We start from the raw sequence: 16514 nt of genomic DNA on the forward strand, positions 1-16514 counted from the left end.
GAAATAGGAATATCTTCTAACCCTTATTACAGTCCTAAAGATGCATGCTGGTCCTGATGCTGTCAAAGTGTGACCACATATCTAGAGAAACTATGTGTATGTTTAAAAAAAAGGATTGTATTATTGGCCATATTGAATACATCATTCAAAACATTTACAATGTAGGTTGGAAAAAGTAAGTGAACCTCTAGGCTTATCACTTCAACAAAAGCTAGATGGAGTCAGGAGTTGGCAAACCTGGAGTCCAATCAATGAAATAAGCAAACGTTTTAAGTTTGCTATTCTCAAGAAGAAATCACAGAAGACCTACAATCAAGAATTGTTAATTTGCATAAAGCTGGAAAGGATAACAAAGTAATCCCAAAGAGTTTACATATCCATCAGTCCACAGTTAAATTGTTTATAAATGGAGTTGTTTTAGCCCAGTCACAGGCCACAAAACCCATTAGAAATCCAGTGGACTGAGTTCACACCATACATCTTAAGAATATGGCTGAGCTTAAGCAGTTCTGTAAGGAAGAATGGTCTAAAATTCCTCCAGCTTTGTGCAGATCTGATCTGCAGGTACTGTGAATATTTATGGGTGTGTTCAATAAGGTCAAGAAAGATTTCTATGGTTTGTGTGTCATTAGCTTAAGCACATTGTGTCCGTCTAAACTTGTTTCTTAGATGCGAGATCACATTTTATGAACAATTAATATGGTACTCCAGTTAATTCCAAAGGGTTCATGTGTGTGTTTGTGTATAATATAAACTGTGTTTAGATATATATGACAGATTTGCATAAAAAGGAGGGTAGAGAATGAAAGAGTGTTGATAGAGGGAGAGAGCAAACAAAGAGACAGAGAGAAACATTTGTGTAACGAGGGAGGTCATTGTCTGAAAGAGGAGCCAGAGTGTCAAAATAGTGAGCCATTGACAAAACTAAGAGAACCCCACTATTAGAAGGTGTTATATTCAATGCAAATCTGAACCAAGAACCAGCTTGCACAATAATTGCCAGATGTTTTGTAACAGCAGCTCTCGAAGTAGGACTATCCTTTAATGTGCTTAAAATTCAGTATTCTACTGTAAGATAGCTGGGAGAATATGTTCAAGATGTGGATGACAAGACATTTCAGCCTTTTTTTCTAAACCAAGTTAGTGTGTACATGCTCAGCTCATAGTTAGGATGAGAGAAAACACAACTATATTTACATAACCCATTTTATTTTGGAATTGTAAAAACTGGAAAACAAAAAAAACAACCCTTGAAACCTTACTCCCTCTCTAAAGAAGAATGCATCCCAAACCACATGCTTTAAAAGTTGCAGACCCCCTAATCCATGGTCCAACATATGTCTCAGCATATGGGGGGGGGTCTTCAGAATTCTTCAGAAATCCCCCATGCATTTGCAAAAGGGACATACTGCTGTAATATGCATTGAAGTGGATATGATGGCAAAAGTATCGCTTTTTAACAAGAAACTTGTTTATAACTATGAATGTTTTTTTTTTGTATAGTCACTTGCTATAATTTCATTAAATCACCTAATAGCATAATCTGTGATGATTTAGGAATAGTTAATGATTTTTTATAAAGTGGAAATGTGTTAATTTCCTTCTTTGTGTTTTTCAAGAGATACTATACCTGCAGGGAGTATGAGGCAATTCTCATATAAAAAATAGAATGTGATTAGATCCACATATTTAGGATGCAGGGGGTCCTTGCCATTTTGAGAAGTTTCAATAGATTTAATGCAGCAATAAGACAGAATAGATTGTATTTCATTTCCAATATTTAAAGCCAAAAGTTACAAATATAGAGGCACATTGGCTCCTTCTCTATGCAGCAAGCAAAGCATAAAAAACCATTCTGTAGCATGGATCCTGGAGTTACATAAAACAGGACATATAAGGCGAAGGGGGGGGTTCAATTGCTAACACAATTAGCACGCCCCCCCTAAGTATGCTACTGCTTCCAGTACAATACCTACAATGTCGACAACATTGTATAACATACATTTACGTAGTGATGGATTAATAAGACTGCAAGCAGAGTCAAATTGTCCACCCGTGGTATTTCAGATGTATTTATGGATATAAATAAAAAGAACAATAGATGATAGGTAAACTTTCGTGATTAATTTACGTCTGAAATGAATACACCATGAGATTTATCAGAATACGACAACCTAAACCAGTGAACCACTATGGGTTTGTCTATAAAGAAGGCATGTTCTCTAAATGTAGCAGACATGTAACGACTGGTTCAATCTATGCAAGTCTACACAGGGTTCCCATTAAAACATTGTCATCTTTATAGACTAAACTGTACTACATACAGTGCTAATATATTAGTTAATTTGTATGATGCTTCCATGGCCAGTCTTTGTGATGTGCACCATTGAACTGGTGAAGACCAATTTTGGATGATATGTCTGCATATGGTCACTGTTCATAACACCGACATCAATCTCCAAGTCTCTGTTGAAGATTGAAAAGAAAATGTATTTAAATAATGACTAGTTGCACCATTGCCCATTTGCAAGTTAATCATATTCTTTGTTTTGTCTCAATTTTCACTTTCTGCTTGTCTAGTTACCATATGTCATTCATTGGTGAACTTCAGATATCCTAGTCCCAGGTAGGTTTTGGACAAATACTTGTATTCCTTTTGCGTCACCAAGCACTATCAATCCTTAATGGTTCTGCACTAATGGTGAGTTTTGAGTCACTTGACCAACTTCTGCATCGCCCCCTCCCGACTAAAGAGGTTTAAAAACCAGATGTTAACCATAACAGACAATACAGATCATATGTTAATGGCAAGAAATGGGACAGATTATGGTTACATAAATGTCATCCTTCCTCAGTATATTGATAGAACTCTATCACTACACCGGTGAGGACAGGCACCTGGGTTATGTTTGAGTTTTTTGGTTGTTAACCTTCACCAGAAATTTCACCGGTTATTGGCGCAGTTTAAACAATTCGCTGGAAGGAGATGCATTTGGGAAAATGTACCTCCTCGCTACCATGGTTTGACCAGGAGAGGGGTATTTACTAGGATACATGTAGGAATGTTGTTTTATCATCTTTCAGAAATGGCATTGTTCCAGCAACATGCTGTATGGGTTAAACCTACCAAAGAACCACTGATAGAGCAGATGCTGTAGAACAGATAAGGAATTATATATGAAGTGTGCGTTATAAAGTCCCAGATTTATTAATTAACTTGTTCTAGGGCAAACCTAACACTGAATTAAGTTTAGCATGTCCATTTGAGAGTTTATAACACCAAACATCAATCATTTAGAATACATAGTTAAATGGAGTACATTTTTCTATTGTAAAGTTTTCCAGAGTTTCTCTTCAATCACCGATTGAAGGAATAGTTTTAAAACATAATAACTTTGAATATAGTTTACAGACCCTGCTTTAGAGAAAAGTGAAAATAATTATTTGTATCAAAACCTTTTTGTTCTGTTTACTCATGTATTCCTTTGGTATCAGAAACATTGTAATATTTTATCAGACTATTTTTTGTTAAAGTGCCATAAGCGATTCTGGCTTTATATTGCTAGACGTAGTAACTACCCCAAATCTAAAATACAATATATTGATGTACAGATTCTGTAGAGGTTTAGTTTATGAATGACTAATTTCCTCCTACATTCCTGCACTGAGTGAAAGGCAGTTGTACTTTGATTGGAAGTAATGACAATTCATTTACCTAATTATCTCCATACAAAGGCAGAGAACTGACTAGCACTTAGGAGCTGACTGTGAAAGGCTTCAACCTTGGAGTGTAGATGAATTGGACAGTCATTCTTAATTACAGGTCTTCATGTCACAATTAATGTGAGAGTGCAACACCAATTCATTTTTATTTCTGTAAGAGAACATAGAAAACCCCTTCTGTTCTATTAATTCTAATGAATCATTTGCTGATAATGCAAACTTAACATCAAAATGGTTTTCTTCTCTTTTTAAAATTTTAAAAAGAGTATTTATCGTGAAAATATTTGTCATAAATCCTTTGTGTTCTCCTACTGATGACTTTATATACAGAACTTGTATCAACTTCTTTGATTGTATCATTGATTATCAATTAATGTGTTTTGGTGGAATTGTTTAAAAAAAAAAAAAAAACACTTTCAGGGGGGTGCAATAAACTCAGTGCATGGCACCCAGGTGCCCAGTGACAGAGAATCACTGTGGGGTGACGATGTACCACAGAGAGTGGTAGCTGTAGTGAAGACAGAGCACAAGGTAAGAAGAAGGGAGGACAAGCAAGTGTCAGGGGTATCCACGGAGCTCATCCGCCGAGTGCCCACTTACCCAGTCTGCCGCAGGCACCTCCGTGGTTCCCTGGAACATTAGGCCCCAACATGTACAAATTGGGATCATCACCAGCACTATGGGACACGCATGTGCTTACTGCACCCTTTTATAGGGTTTGCAGCAGAGACATGGTAAGGCTCATGAAGATGAAATCACACAAGGGGGCGGATTCATAATCAAGCACTGTATAAAAGGGACAAACAGGACTTTACGCAATGTTGAAATTGCAGCGGTCGGATGTTGCTGTGATCCAGATCCCTACCTTCCTTACCAAGACTATTTCAGTGGCAAGTAATAGTGGTCTTTAGACTTGCTCTTTAACCTCATCACTGCTAAAAGTATTTTTGGTCTTAGTTTCTCCTCATTAACCCCTGCATTGCTGACTTACTTTCCTGAACTTTTATCTACTTGCTTTTGCCAATAAAGTTACTTTATTGCACTATTCATATTGCTGGGGATTTCCTGCATCTTGATAGCCTCACCTTTGATCCTAACAGCAAGCTACACTGTGGGTGGGTGGGTGAGGTGAGAGGAAAAGGAGAGAGGGAAAGGGAAAGAAGAAATAGAGAGTGGGAAGGAGAGAGATGAGGAAGAGATGAGAAAGGGACAGGATGAGGAGGAAAGAGTAAGTGCATGTTTGTGAGCATATTTTGTTAGCATGTGTGTCAGGGGTTAGTGGCCCTTGGGAGGGAGAATGTGTGTATGTATGGAAAGTTGTATGGTATTACAATGAGTGTGTGTGTTCATGTATGGTGTTAGCACAAGTTTGCATGTTAGTGTGTGCTTTTAGTGGGGAGTGGGCACCAAAATCAACACTACTCCAAGGCGAGTTGACCAATACTGGTCAAACGCTGAATAAATCAGATGGATTAACTCAACAGCTGTTGACCCACATGCCACTAACCCTAGGCTCATCCCTGGTCATTTTTTAACATAAACATACAATTGCCATTCATACTTGGATGTTGAATACCTTATATACCAGCATATGTAACCATTTCATCAACAGTACAGCGATATCAATGAAACAAAATAACACTATTTTCTCTGGTGTGTACAGTTGTTAACAATATAGATAGCACATCATATAGATCAAAATGTGTATATAAAGCAAATCTTTTATTTTTGCATGTAGGTACAGTTGGAAAAAAAAAGTAAAAAAAGCAGGTAGAGTTAGTGAAGTAGGTAAATACATTGTGTCAAAGCAGAAGTCTTGTAAACTGGAATAAAATGAGAGGTTTGCAGTGTGTACAACCAAGATCAGGCCTTCCATCGCTGGGCCGCAGATGTTGTGGTAGCAAAGAGAGTGAATTAAGATGCCTTATCTCCCAAAATATGTTCACTTGACTGATTTCGCCAGTGTTCACATCCACCCACCAGCAAAAGAAGGAAGTAAGTTAACTCCCTCTGCATTGTACCAAAATTAGCACACACAGGGTAATAAAATACAGCCATCGTTTTGATTTGTCAAGAATAGAAATTATACTATATGTAGTATTTATATAAACAAAGTGCTGAAATGCCATTAAAAGATATAAAAAATGGGTTTTGATTTGCAACCTACTAGATGAGTAAAATTGGGTTCTGCTTCTGATTTGCTATTGGAAACATGTTCCCACATCGAGAAGATAATTAGCTATGAGGTTATTTATTATATCAGGGACAGATTTTCAACAGTGCTTCAGGCACGTTTAGGCAGATTTAAAAATTACATTTTGTAGAAGAAAGAGAAACAAACCGCATTTAATTCTTATTCAAACCACATGTTAAAGTTATATGGGAAATCTTTTGCTTGTTGCATTTTATCTTGTAATGTGAACAGAAATACATGTGTGTGTATTCAACAAGGAAAGATCTGAATCATTGTACAGTTTTAATCTGCCACTTTCTGAAAGATGGAGTAGGGTTCCCATACAGCAAAATGTCAGGGCTGAAAAATCAATCCTCCTAAAAAGGCTCATGATCCACTTGGAAGTATCTACCAAAACAACGCATTAAGGAATTTCACAGAATATCCTGTATATCTTACATGTTCTATTAATATCAGTCCTGCTCCCTAAGCATGTTTTGTATAGACACATGAGATATAAAGGATTTCAAATAATTGAGTTAATCAATCAAACTTATTGTTATTATTGTTGACCACCAGAGCCATAACTCTGTGATAGTTTCTTCTTTCCACCCAGTTTTCCTCCCATTTAAGGCCTTCTGGGACTAGCCCTGCCCCCAATGTGTACCTTGCCCCTCGCAACACAAAGCCTCCCCACAAGAGGGAGATGTGTAGGTAGTGCGGATGCCGGAGGTGCAGGGAGGAACAAAGAGGAGTAAGGGCATCAAAACCAGAGGGACAGAGCCCTGTTGACCCCTATCTGTAGGGGAGCCATGAAATGTAGTCTGCAAATCTATTTATTTTCCACTCATGGATTTGCATTTTATGTGGTATACTAGTAATAAAATGGGAGGAGAGGATTAATTAAAAAAAAAACCTTTTTCAGTTGTTACTGTGATATATAGGCTTTCAGCAGATTTAATTTATGAGGGTAATTGACCTTGGACTGAACAAGAATAGCGCCTCCAGCATCCCCCTAGAACTAGCCCAGTGAGAGTATATCCTGGGTCTTTGTCGCAGAAGAACATACATGAAAATGATACCATGTAGGCTATACCAGCTAGAAACGGAGCTCTGTACTGTATATGGACAATCTCTGATTGTCTTCCTTGTTGTCTGGGACTGCAGTTGTGAGGTACAAGCTCGCCATGTAACATGAAGGGAGGGGAGTGAGACAGAAGATGGAAGGAGGCTGAACAGCCAATCAGAGCGAACTCTGTGACCTACAGCGCTCCCATTCTAGAATATAGTAGAGAAACCAGGTAATATACATACCTGCTGTAGAGCCGGCTGCTCTCCGCACATTAATCTGGAGCTCACAGGCGGCACAGGTGATAACATCAGAGGAGTAGCTCAGGCTACGACAATTCAAGTAACTCTACTACAGAATGGGGGCTCAGGGACATTCACTACAGTGGAGACCTTGAAGCAATTGCTCAAACACACTGCAAACATTGATTCAATGACAATGTGCATTGTACAACTATTTTCTCATTCATATCACATCATCATATTCTGCAGTGCGGTCTATGAAATCAGTGCTTCATTTAGAGGAGTAGAAGCAAAAATGACATTTGTGAATTGATGATGGAAGCCATTCACTGAAATATGGGTCACATATTAAATCCGTCTAGATTGTAAGATTGCGAGCAGGGCTCTCTACTTAATTTGTCTTAGTCTGTATACAATTGTTGGAGCTATATAAAAAAAAATATATTAATATTAAATGATAAGCCCAGCAAAGACATTACATTTTAAGATGCTCCTCACAGGGGTTTCCTTAATATCCTCACAAACATTCGATGATGTGTAAGTGTCATAGTGTTCATTAAATATCTTTTACATCTTCTGTTGGACTACAGTGATATAAATCATAGAATTATAGACAAGCATTGTAGACAATAACATGAGCAACAACTTCATTTTAGAGTTTCAGCTCGGCAAATTCAGTGAACATCTTGACCTTTTTAAATTTACGTAATCCACGGAATTAGCAATATTTACACATGAAAACGTATTCGTTTTGACAGCATCTGAGCAACGTGTGAAAATGTCAAAATAACAACTAGATAAACAGTGATGTGATCCTGGAAACTTTGTTACACAGAAAGTACTGCTGAGTTTTAAAGTGTCAGGGAGAAAAACAATCTATATAGGTACTGCCAGGAAAAGTCTGTATGTTTCATTCCAAAAGTTGTCATTTCCTTAGCAAAAGAGATATTTGGCACTCGTCATAAAATAATTAAAAACAACACTTAGTTATGCACTGAACTGCCTTTCTGTTAAGATTTTTAACATAAGATTTTTAATCTAAGTTGAAGCATCTTTTTGGGTCAACGTAAAATATGTTAAGTTACATATGCTTTAGGGACCCCATACATTTCTTTCTGATTGGGACTGAGCTTGCATGACTTGACTTTATATCTTTTTCATTGTTGGCCCAATAACTTTGACTACGAAAAGGCTCTTCTGTTGGACCAATCGAGTAGAGAGCTACATAGGTTACCATTTTGTACTCAACAGCTGTTGAGTTAATCCATCTGATTTATTCAGCGTTTGACCAGTATTGGTCAACTCGTCTCGTCTTGGAGTAGTGTTGATTTTGTCATGCTAGAAACCTTTTTGAACCAACCAGCTCAACTCTGTGAATTGCCACATCTACATATACATACATATAGAATGTTCACACCAAGAACTTGCTCTCAAGTGAACAGACAAGTTCAAAACAAGTAGGATGCTTTCCGTTAGTTAGAAATGTTAACATATAGGCAACTTTACACTCTGTTGATTATTTATGTCATTGAATTGCACAGAATGAGTAGTCCGGCACAATCTCATTTGTGATGTTTTAGTGATTTCAGACATTTTAAAGATTTAGAATATTACTTGGTTTCTTATGTTTTTATTGCAATTTAATTTTAATTTTATCCAGTGAAGATGATGATCTAATTCCTAAGACACTACAAACAAGGCTGTATTATTTTAAGGAAAATGTAATTGCGGGTAACAGAAGTACACAGGTTTCTATATAAAATAGACATGACAGCTCAAATGGGTTATATGGTGTTTCTAGTCACTGTTACTTATTTCGACAGTTTAACATAAATACTGTTTCCTGTTGATTTAAACTACATGCCCTGGCATTCCATAAAAAATACATTAAAAATGATGACGCTTGGGAGAAAAGCACATTACAATGCTCAATACATCTATATAAAAAGGAATAAGACATTAATATGTGAAGCTAACTCAGCAACAACTATAACGCTGATAATTACTGCTCTGACAAAAAGCATTTTCAATATGTTCTGTTTCTTTATGACTAGAATAAGACATGACCTTGGGTAAAATTATTTTATTTCAGGTTTTTAACCATGGTAATATTCTAAATATGATCCAGGACTGCTGTAGAGAACTCATCTTCAAATCAGAACCAGTTGGTTTAGAGAGGATGGACTTCATGTACTACCAGACTGTTAAAAGCCCACTATAGCCTTGCATTGCTGGTTGTGATGCTGGTGATCAGAATGGACTGGAGAGAGGGTCGCCAGAGGTCTCACAAGGGTCAGGATAGACCCTCTGGGAAGTCTTTCACTATAAATATTTTTCAGGTAGTTTCAAGGTGGCATAAGTTCAGCCATTCAGCTTTATGTAGGTGCACCGATACTCTGTTACACTTAAACTGCCAACACAAACCCAGAAATGCTGGCTTCTGCTGACAGGGAGACTCCAAGTGGTCCTACCTCCTGTGTACTGGTGGGGAAATATCCCGACCAGTGCAAAGACCATAGGATGTTCCATTAGGTCCTGTGGGTCAACTAGCAAAATATATTTAGGCCATAAAAGTATATCTTAAAGAGTTAAGAAATATATTTGTGGAAATCATTGTGATCAATTGATAAGGGAGCAACATATTTCTCAGTGACAGATGCAGGGATGTGAAAATTATAAATGTGGATGAAAAAATAGATCCTTAACAGATACCAAATTTGTCACGTCCCCTTGTTAACAATTTTAATCGCTTTGACCTTTTCCCAAGAGACTAAAATTAAGCATTGTGGATGGAAGTAAAAATAGTTAGAGAGGAAATGAGTCACAATAACTGGAAAATTGAAAGACCACAAATGCAACCATTTGATAGCCATTAAAAAGTATCCTTTTTCCATTGGGTAAGTTTTTAACCTAGCATTGTGGGTGGTCTAAGGCTCATGCTATTTCGAGCATATTGCACAATACATCTCACTATAGGCTGCTTGTAAGAGTCTTGTATTTAAACAGGTGAACCACTACGTGCCCTTGTGGTGAGCTCTTTGTATTTAAATACATGTTAAAAATATAGACTACATAACAGTGGCCCTTTTATGCTTTCCAGATGATGGCATATGTATTTAACATAAAAACATCAAATTTGACAGCAGAATCTTGGTATTGTCTTAGATTCAGGATCGATGCCTCATGCATTTTTAAATACCTTCACTGTATTAAAAGAATACTTTATGCTTTTTCAAGAAACAAAAGGCCATTTAGACATTTTGGACAATGTTATGCTTCCAAATTTGTTTTCAATTACAGGATGCCAGTGTCAGAGTGGACAAAGCAATGCCTATAAAGACATGGTTGGATGAGTTTGGTGTGGAAGAGCCCTGACTTCAACCCCATGGAACACCTTTGGGATGAACCCGGAACATGGATTGTGAGCCAGGCCTTCTCGCCCAACATCAGTGCCTGCCCTCACAAATGCTTTACTGGATGAGTGGGCAAAAACTCCCACAGAAACTCTCCAAAATCTTGTCAGAAGATGAATAAAGAAGGGAACTTTATCAAGGGGGTAATACGGTAGGAAGATTGTTGGCCACTATGGTTAGAGGAACAGCGAGTAGACGTCACATGACCCATATCCGTTCAGGGTTGCAAGGGACTGGTCCTTACTTTTCTCTTTTTCTTCCTTGCTGAATGTTATATACCATGAGTTAAGGGTCTCATTATGGAAACACTAATAGTGGGAGAGGGCAGGCAGACCGGAGACTGATCTTTTTGTTTGAATTTTGGGGCTCTAGGATGGAGAGATGAATACAGGCTGATTCATTGTTCATTAAGTGTTTATTGCTTATTATTTGTTAATTGGGTTAAGCTATTGTTATGAGGCAATAAATATCCACAAGTGGATGCTGTTCCAATGTTTAGCTTACATTAGGTCAAAGATCTTAGGGCGCCTTTCATCTACATATCTACATATCATCTACATATTCCTGTTATACAAAGTATGGTGGATATAATGGAGAAGACAAACGATATAACCTATCTCTTCTGCATTTCTCTGTCATACAACACAAGAATGTGAGTGTACTCGTGCAATGTTTTCAATTAAAAGACGTTTAAAAAAAAGAAAAGAAATAATACAGTGTTTTAGATAAGGCATTAAAGTATTTCAATAGAAATACTTGTTCCCCAGCTCTGTATACACACAACATGATAGAAATACTGCAGTTTCTTTAATCATTATACAGATAAGCAATCTCTGCTGTAAAGCATACTGCTTTATTGTTTTTTGTTTACTGTTTACCAAACAACCTAGACATAAATCTTAAAGTACAGATAAGGTTTGTTTTCTGTACTGAATAAAATAAATGCACATTGCTTTCCTAATCACTTAGACATGAAAAATAGCTGACTATAATCCTACTTGTTGGACTGAATGTTAGGAACTTTTTTCAATAATGTTGGTTAATAAAATACTATTAGAAATTTAAACCCACAATGATGATTTTCATCCGTTCCCCAGGTATTTTATGAGCAGGGGAATACTGTAAGACAAAACAGCACTAATAATACATTTTACCCCCAGCTTTCTGTAATTTATTAGTGACCATGATACTGGGGACCCCATCACTCTTAATGCCACATATACACCAAGACACTGGCACAGGGGACGGCTGGCAGCCTTAGGCCTGGGGGGCAAGTCTAGTCAAGTGGCCCATTGCGCCACTGAATCAGCCCACCATCCATGCCCATCATTTCCTAATTTTCTAACGCATATTGATATAATTTGATTGGAAGTACATCAGTACACTAAAAAAAAGTAATCATACACGGGATGCCTGAAGCCTCGCTTAGTGCCAATAATCCTTTTTAATAAAATATGCAGATTGAAATAACACAGTAAATAACACAAAACCTTCACTTTTTACTCTCACTGATTTCTGGGCCTAGAAAGTTTTACAAATTCAGGAGGGCGTTTTATCTCTGGATAAGTAAAAATTAAATAGTTCAATTTATTCCTAAAGTGAGTATAGTGCCACAAAACAGATGACCAAATACACACAGGCTAGGCTCTGCCACACCAACACCCAAACACACACACACCAGGACAGCCTCTGCCACACCAACACCCAAACACACACACCAGGACGGGCTCTGCCACACCAACACCCAAACACATACACACCAGGACAGGCTCTGCCACACTGATGCCCAGACACACACACTTGGACAGGCTCTGCCACATCGACACCCAATGTCACTGTAGGGTCCTCGCTCTTGTAGTAATTTCGTAAATAACACATCGGTAGTGTAGGCTGCTGATCGTGTAACTAGGGCTCTTGGTGACTGGGGCCAAGTCAAAAGTCCTTCCCTGCGTTGGCATCACACACCCACTTCTGTTAAAGCACATCCATCACTTTGCAGCACCTGGGGTGGCTATATCTCTTGCCCCATGGAAGTTCCTGGGTGCTTTCTAGATCACCCATCCAAGAGTTTCTTTTTATTTAAAAAAATGTTTTAATTATTTTTCCTGGATTATACCGGTACAATCATTACAAAAATCCAAAAAGAATATTCCTACATAGAGGCTTAAATAATACATACAACTGAAATAATAAAAAGACAAGACAGAGCAGCCATTGTCTTTGAAATTCAAATATGTCTCCTATGCACTTGTGTCTCTCCGATATTATAGTGATATCAATATACTTGATTGGATATTATAGACTTCTTGTCCCATGCTTAGTTATATATTGAATATTGCTTCCCCTTGAACCACATACATAAGATATACCCTTGCACACAAATCTTCAAAGCAGCCCCCATGCTCCCTTAGATAAACAAACCAAAAGTCCTATAAAAGTCCCATAAAAGTGTGTGAAACAGATGAGGCAGCATCGCGGGTATGCCAATGCTTCTTGCAAGGAATTAGAGAATTTGGAAGAACCCTTGATCCAGTCAACTGCATGCCACAACAATGAAGCCAGATCATTGACCACAGGAGCTTCTGTAATAAGATAATTGTTATGACTGAAGAACAGTTTTCCTTTTAATTACCTTGGGATCAGTTTCCCATTTAAGAATTGCTTCTTCCATATGGATGCTACATTTTGCTCGTCCTTTTCTCACACACAAAATGATCGTCAGAGCCCTGTGAGTCACTCAGGAAAAGGGACATACATTTACCAGAAAAAATAAACTTTCAGGACATATTACAAAATTATTGTGCCTAAAAATCTAGTGTGTGAAAACATATGGAAAGCAAAACCCACGGTGTGAGTTTGAGATACGCCAAAAGCAAAGGGTCATGGGACAATTCAGAGGTTAACAGCAGGGTTTGCAGCTGTCACCAGCTAACAACCAGACCCTCATAGCTTTGCCTTGCAAATTACCCAGGGAAAGGTTGAAGTATACTGTTTGTATAAACCTAGCTTTTCCTAGGTGGTGAATGTCACAAGCTTTACATAGGAAAGTATATATAGGTTTTATTAAAGTACAGCAGAAGATGCTTGCATACAGAAAACCTATATGGTCGGCTAAAACAAATTAATCCAGGTTTTATTGTCTGCAAAGCCAGCATGTAATGGACCACTATTTAGCATCACAATAGCAGAACCTCAAGGATTTGTTCCATTCGCTGTAGAGTCGCTAATGACTGCTTGTCTTCAGATATTGCATGCTTCCCTACATAGTGATGTGGTGTCACAGTAGCCACAATAGATACACATGTTGCTGATCAGCACACTGCCCCGAAGTATGTGATATATATATATAACCGAGTAATTGCCAAAACTGGACGTCTCAGAACTGGCTCTCCAAAGCTCTCTCCTGTTCCTCATAGGAGGCAGGACGGCACGTGATGTGAGATTAAGGAGTAGGACAAGCTGCACATAGAAGTGAGGCTAGACCTAAATCACCTACAAAGAGTCCCTGGACATTAAACACCCTAACCGGGATTTCCAGAGCCTCTGGGTGAAAACTATGGACTTCTCAGATATCCTACATATAAATATAAGTATATGTATACCCTACATATAAAACCTGTATGAGAATATGGAATTTAGTTCTACACACTAGCGGTCATCATCAATCATACTCAGTACTGATTTAAAGGCTGAAGCCTTGTCCTCTGACTTCTGTATTATCAGCTAGGCAGACTGTCTCTAGAATGAAGATCTGTAGATATAGCTGATAAAAATACTATTGTGTATGTTCAGAACCATGGACAGAGAAGTGTTTTTGATAGGCTGGGCATAACATCTGTCTGCTCTTAGCACCTGGGTAAGGAGCTCTGGGAGCATCTATATGCATATGGTGCTGTATGTACGTAGGGTGCTCATTATGTGGACCATATGGCTGACTTCTCAACTTTAATCCTTTGAGCCATGGATCTTATTGTAGTCCCTAGCGTAAATACATATTGCTTGCCTTCCTTCGGGGATAGGTAGTGATCAGCTGTTGTTCTGGCTATAGCTACCATCAGGGCTGGACTGAAAATGAAAACCAGCCTGGGAAAAGGATGCAGCAGCCCTCGGCATGCAGGCTCCCACTACGTTTTGTGATCATATGGCCAATAGTATATCTATGTGGTATTCAGCCACGTGGACTAGCCTTCTGGACAGAAAGCCTACTGGAAAGTTTTTCCATATCCCAGTTGGCCAGTCCAATCAGGGCTCCCGCCATCCTCAACCACTATTTTGCAAGCCAAAGACTGAAAATCATACAATAACAGTTAGTACTCATTGAACAGCTCTGTGGAACATGATGGCACTATACAAAGCATTACATAATATTAACAGCTATAGCAAGCTATTTCACCTTTTTTCTCTTTTTGGAAAAAAAGATAACTTGTTGCAGGAGAACAGCCCTGGACATCTGGAGCTTTCAGTATATGTTTATTTTGGATCTGCGTATCATTAAGGAGTCATCTACAACTACAACACATCTAACGGCTACTTCATTTTTTGTAGCCTATTGTACTGATATTTTAGTACGGTCTGTGGCTAAAACCCTGACAGTTCAAATTATTATTAGTTTGATCTAACCCAGTTTCTGAACAGTATACATTAAAATGTAGGTCTTTTAACTATGCCTTCATCTATTTTAACAAACAAAAGCCAACCACTAACTGTTGTCTAGTACCATAAACTCTCAGCACCTCCAGCACGAGGGAACAGGAAAAAAGTGTAGGGTGTCAGGGGGTACCAGAGCTTATTTAGGGTCCAGAGATGGATCTTCCCAGTGTGTCCTACAAATAAATATCTTGGTATCACCTTAAAGACATATATGCCATCATAAAAAAATGAAAAGTATAACTAAATGTTGAGTACAATAGTTTATTACTACGCAATATTGACCTTAAAATGTAGTTTTTATTTTGCTGGTTTGTATTATGTTTGCTTTCTGTTTATGTGCTAACTATTCTTCGTCTTATTTAAAAGCTTTGCTTTAACATAGATTTTCAACCAAAAAAAATGTTGCCCGTAATAACCAGGCATTCCATTGCTGGCATCAGGGTCGGGTGACCCTGTATTAAAGCGGATCTGCCATTTTCCAAACTGTAACTTTTATTGTTTAGGATACCTATAGGTTGGGTATAGTTTAGATACCACAGTTAGGAAAATAACCATTTACTAGGCGTTTAAAGAAAAATGCCATGTATGTAGGGTCGTGATTACTTTACTTAGCCTAAGCTCACATGTCAGAGGTATGTCCTCCCCCGGCCTTACTCACAGTCTGCAGAGATAGGACCATAACACATTCTCAAACAAGTTAGTGCCAAATTCCATGTTGTTCGATACTTTCCTTGGGGGTGTCGAAGCAAAGTTTCTCATCAGTATCTGTTGCTATCTCACAACTGATCTAAAATCTTCAGCCCCGTTTAAATCAAGTGAAGCTCCAGGCCATTCAGATTTTTTTTTTAAAAAAAGTCAATTTTGCTTTGGCGTAACAAACCTGGTGTTTTAATTTGCCTCGAGGCAAGGCCTCTTGTCGTGAAGAATACAATCTTATCAATTGTGTTGATAGGGTCTCTCAGAAAAGGAAAAATGTTAGCTTCCATGATGATCTCTCTAAAATAGCATCCATTCCACGACCCCCATTGTTCCTTAATCACCCACTTTAGCCTTTTCACAGTGAAACACACAAATATGCCATTGTCTTTTTTTTTTATACTTCTCGGAATCGCACATAACACTAAATACACACGAGACCATACTTTCAGATCATATAATGAAATTTGCACCATCGTTTATCATCGAGGCTATAGACCGCCACCCTGTAATATGGAACTGTCCCTGGCGAGGTGCCCGGTCTACCT

Source organism: Spea bombifrons, chromosome 3 (assembly GCF_027358695.1).
Source record: "Spea bombifrons isolate aSpeBom1 chromosome 3, aSpeBom1.2.pri, whole genome shotgun sequence".
In the NCBI taxonomy this organism is placed as follows: domain Eukaryota; kingdom Metazoa; phylum Chordata; class Amphibia; order Anura; family Pelobatidae; genus Spea; species Spea bombifrons.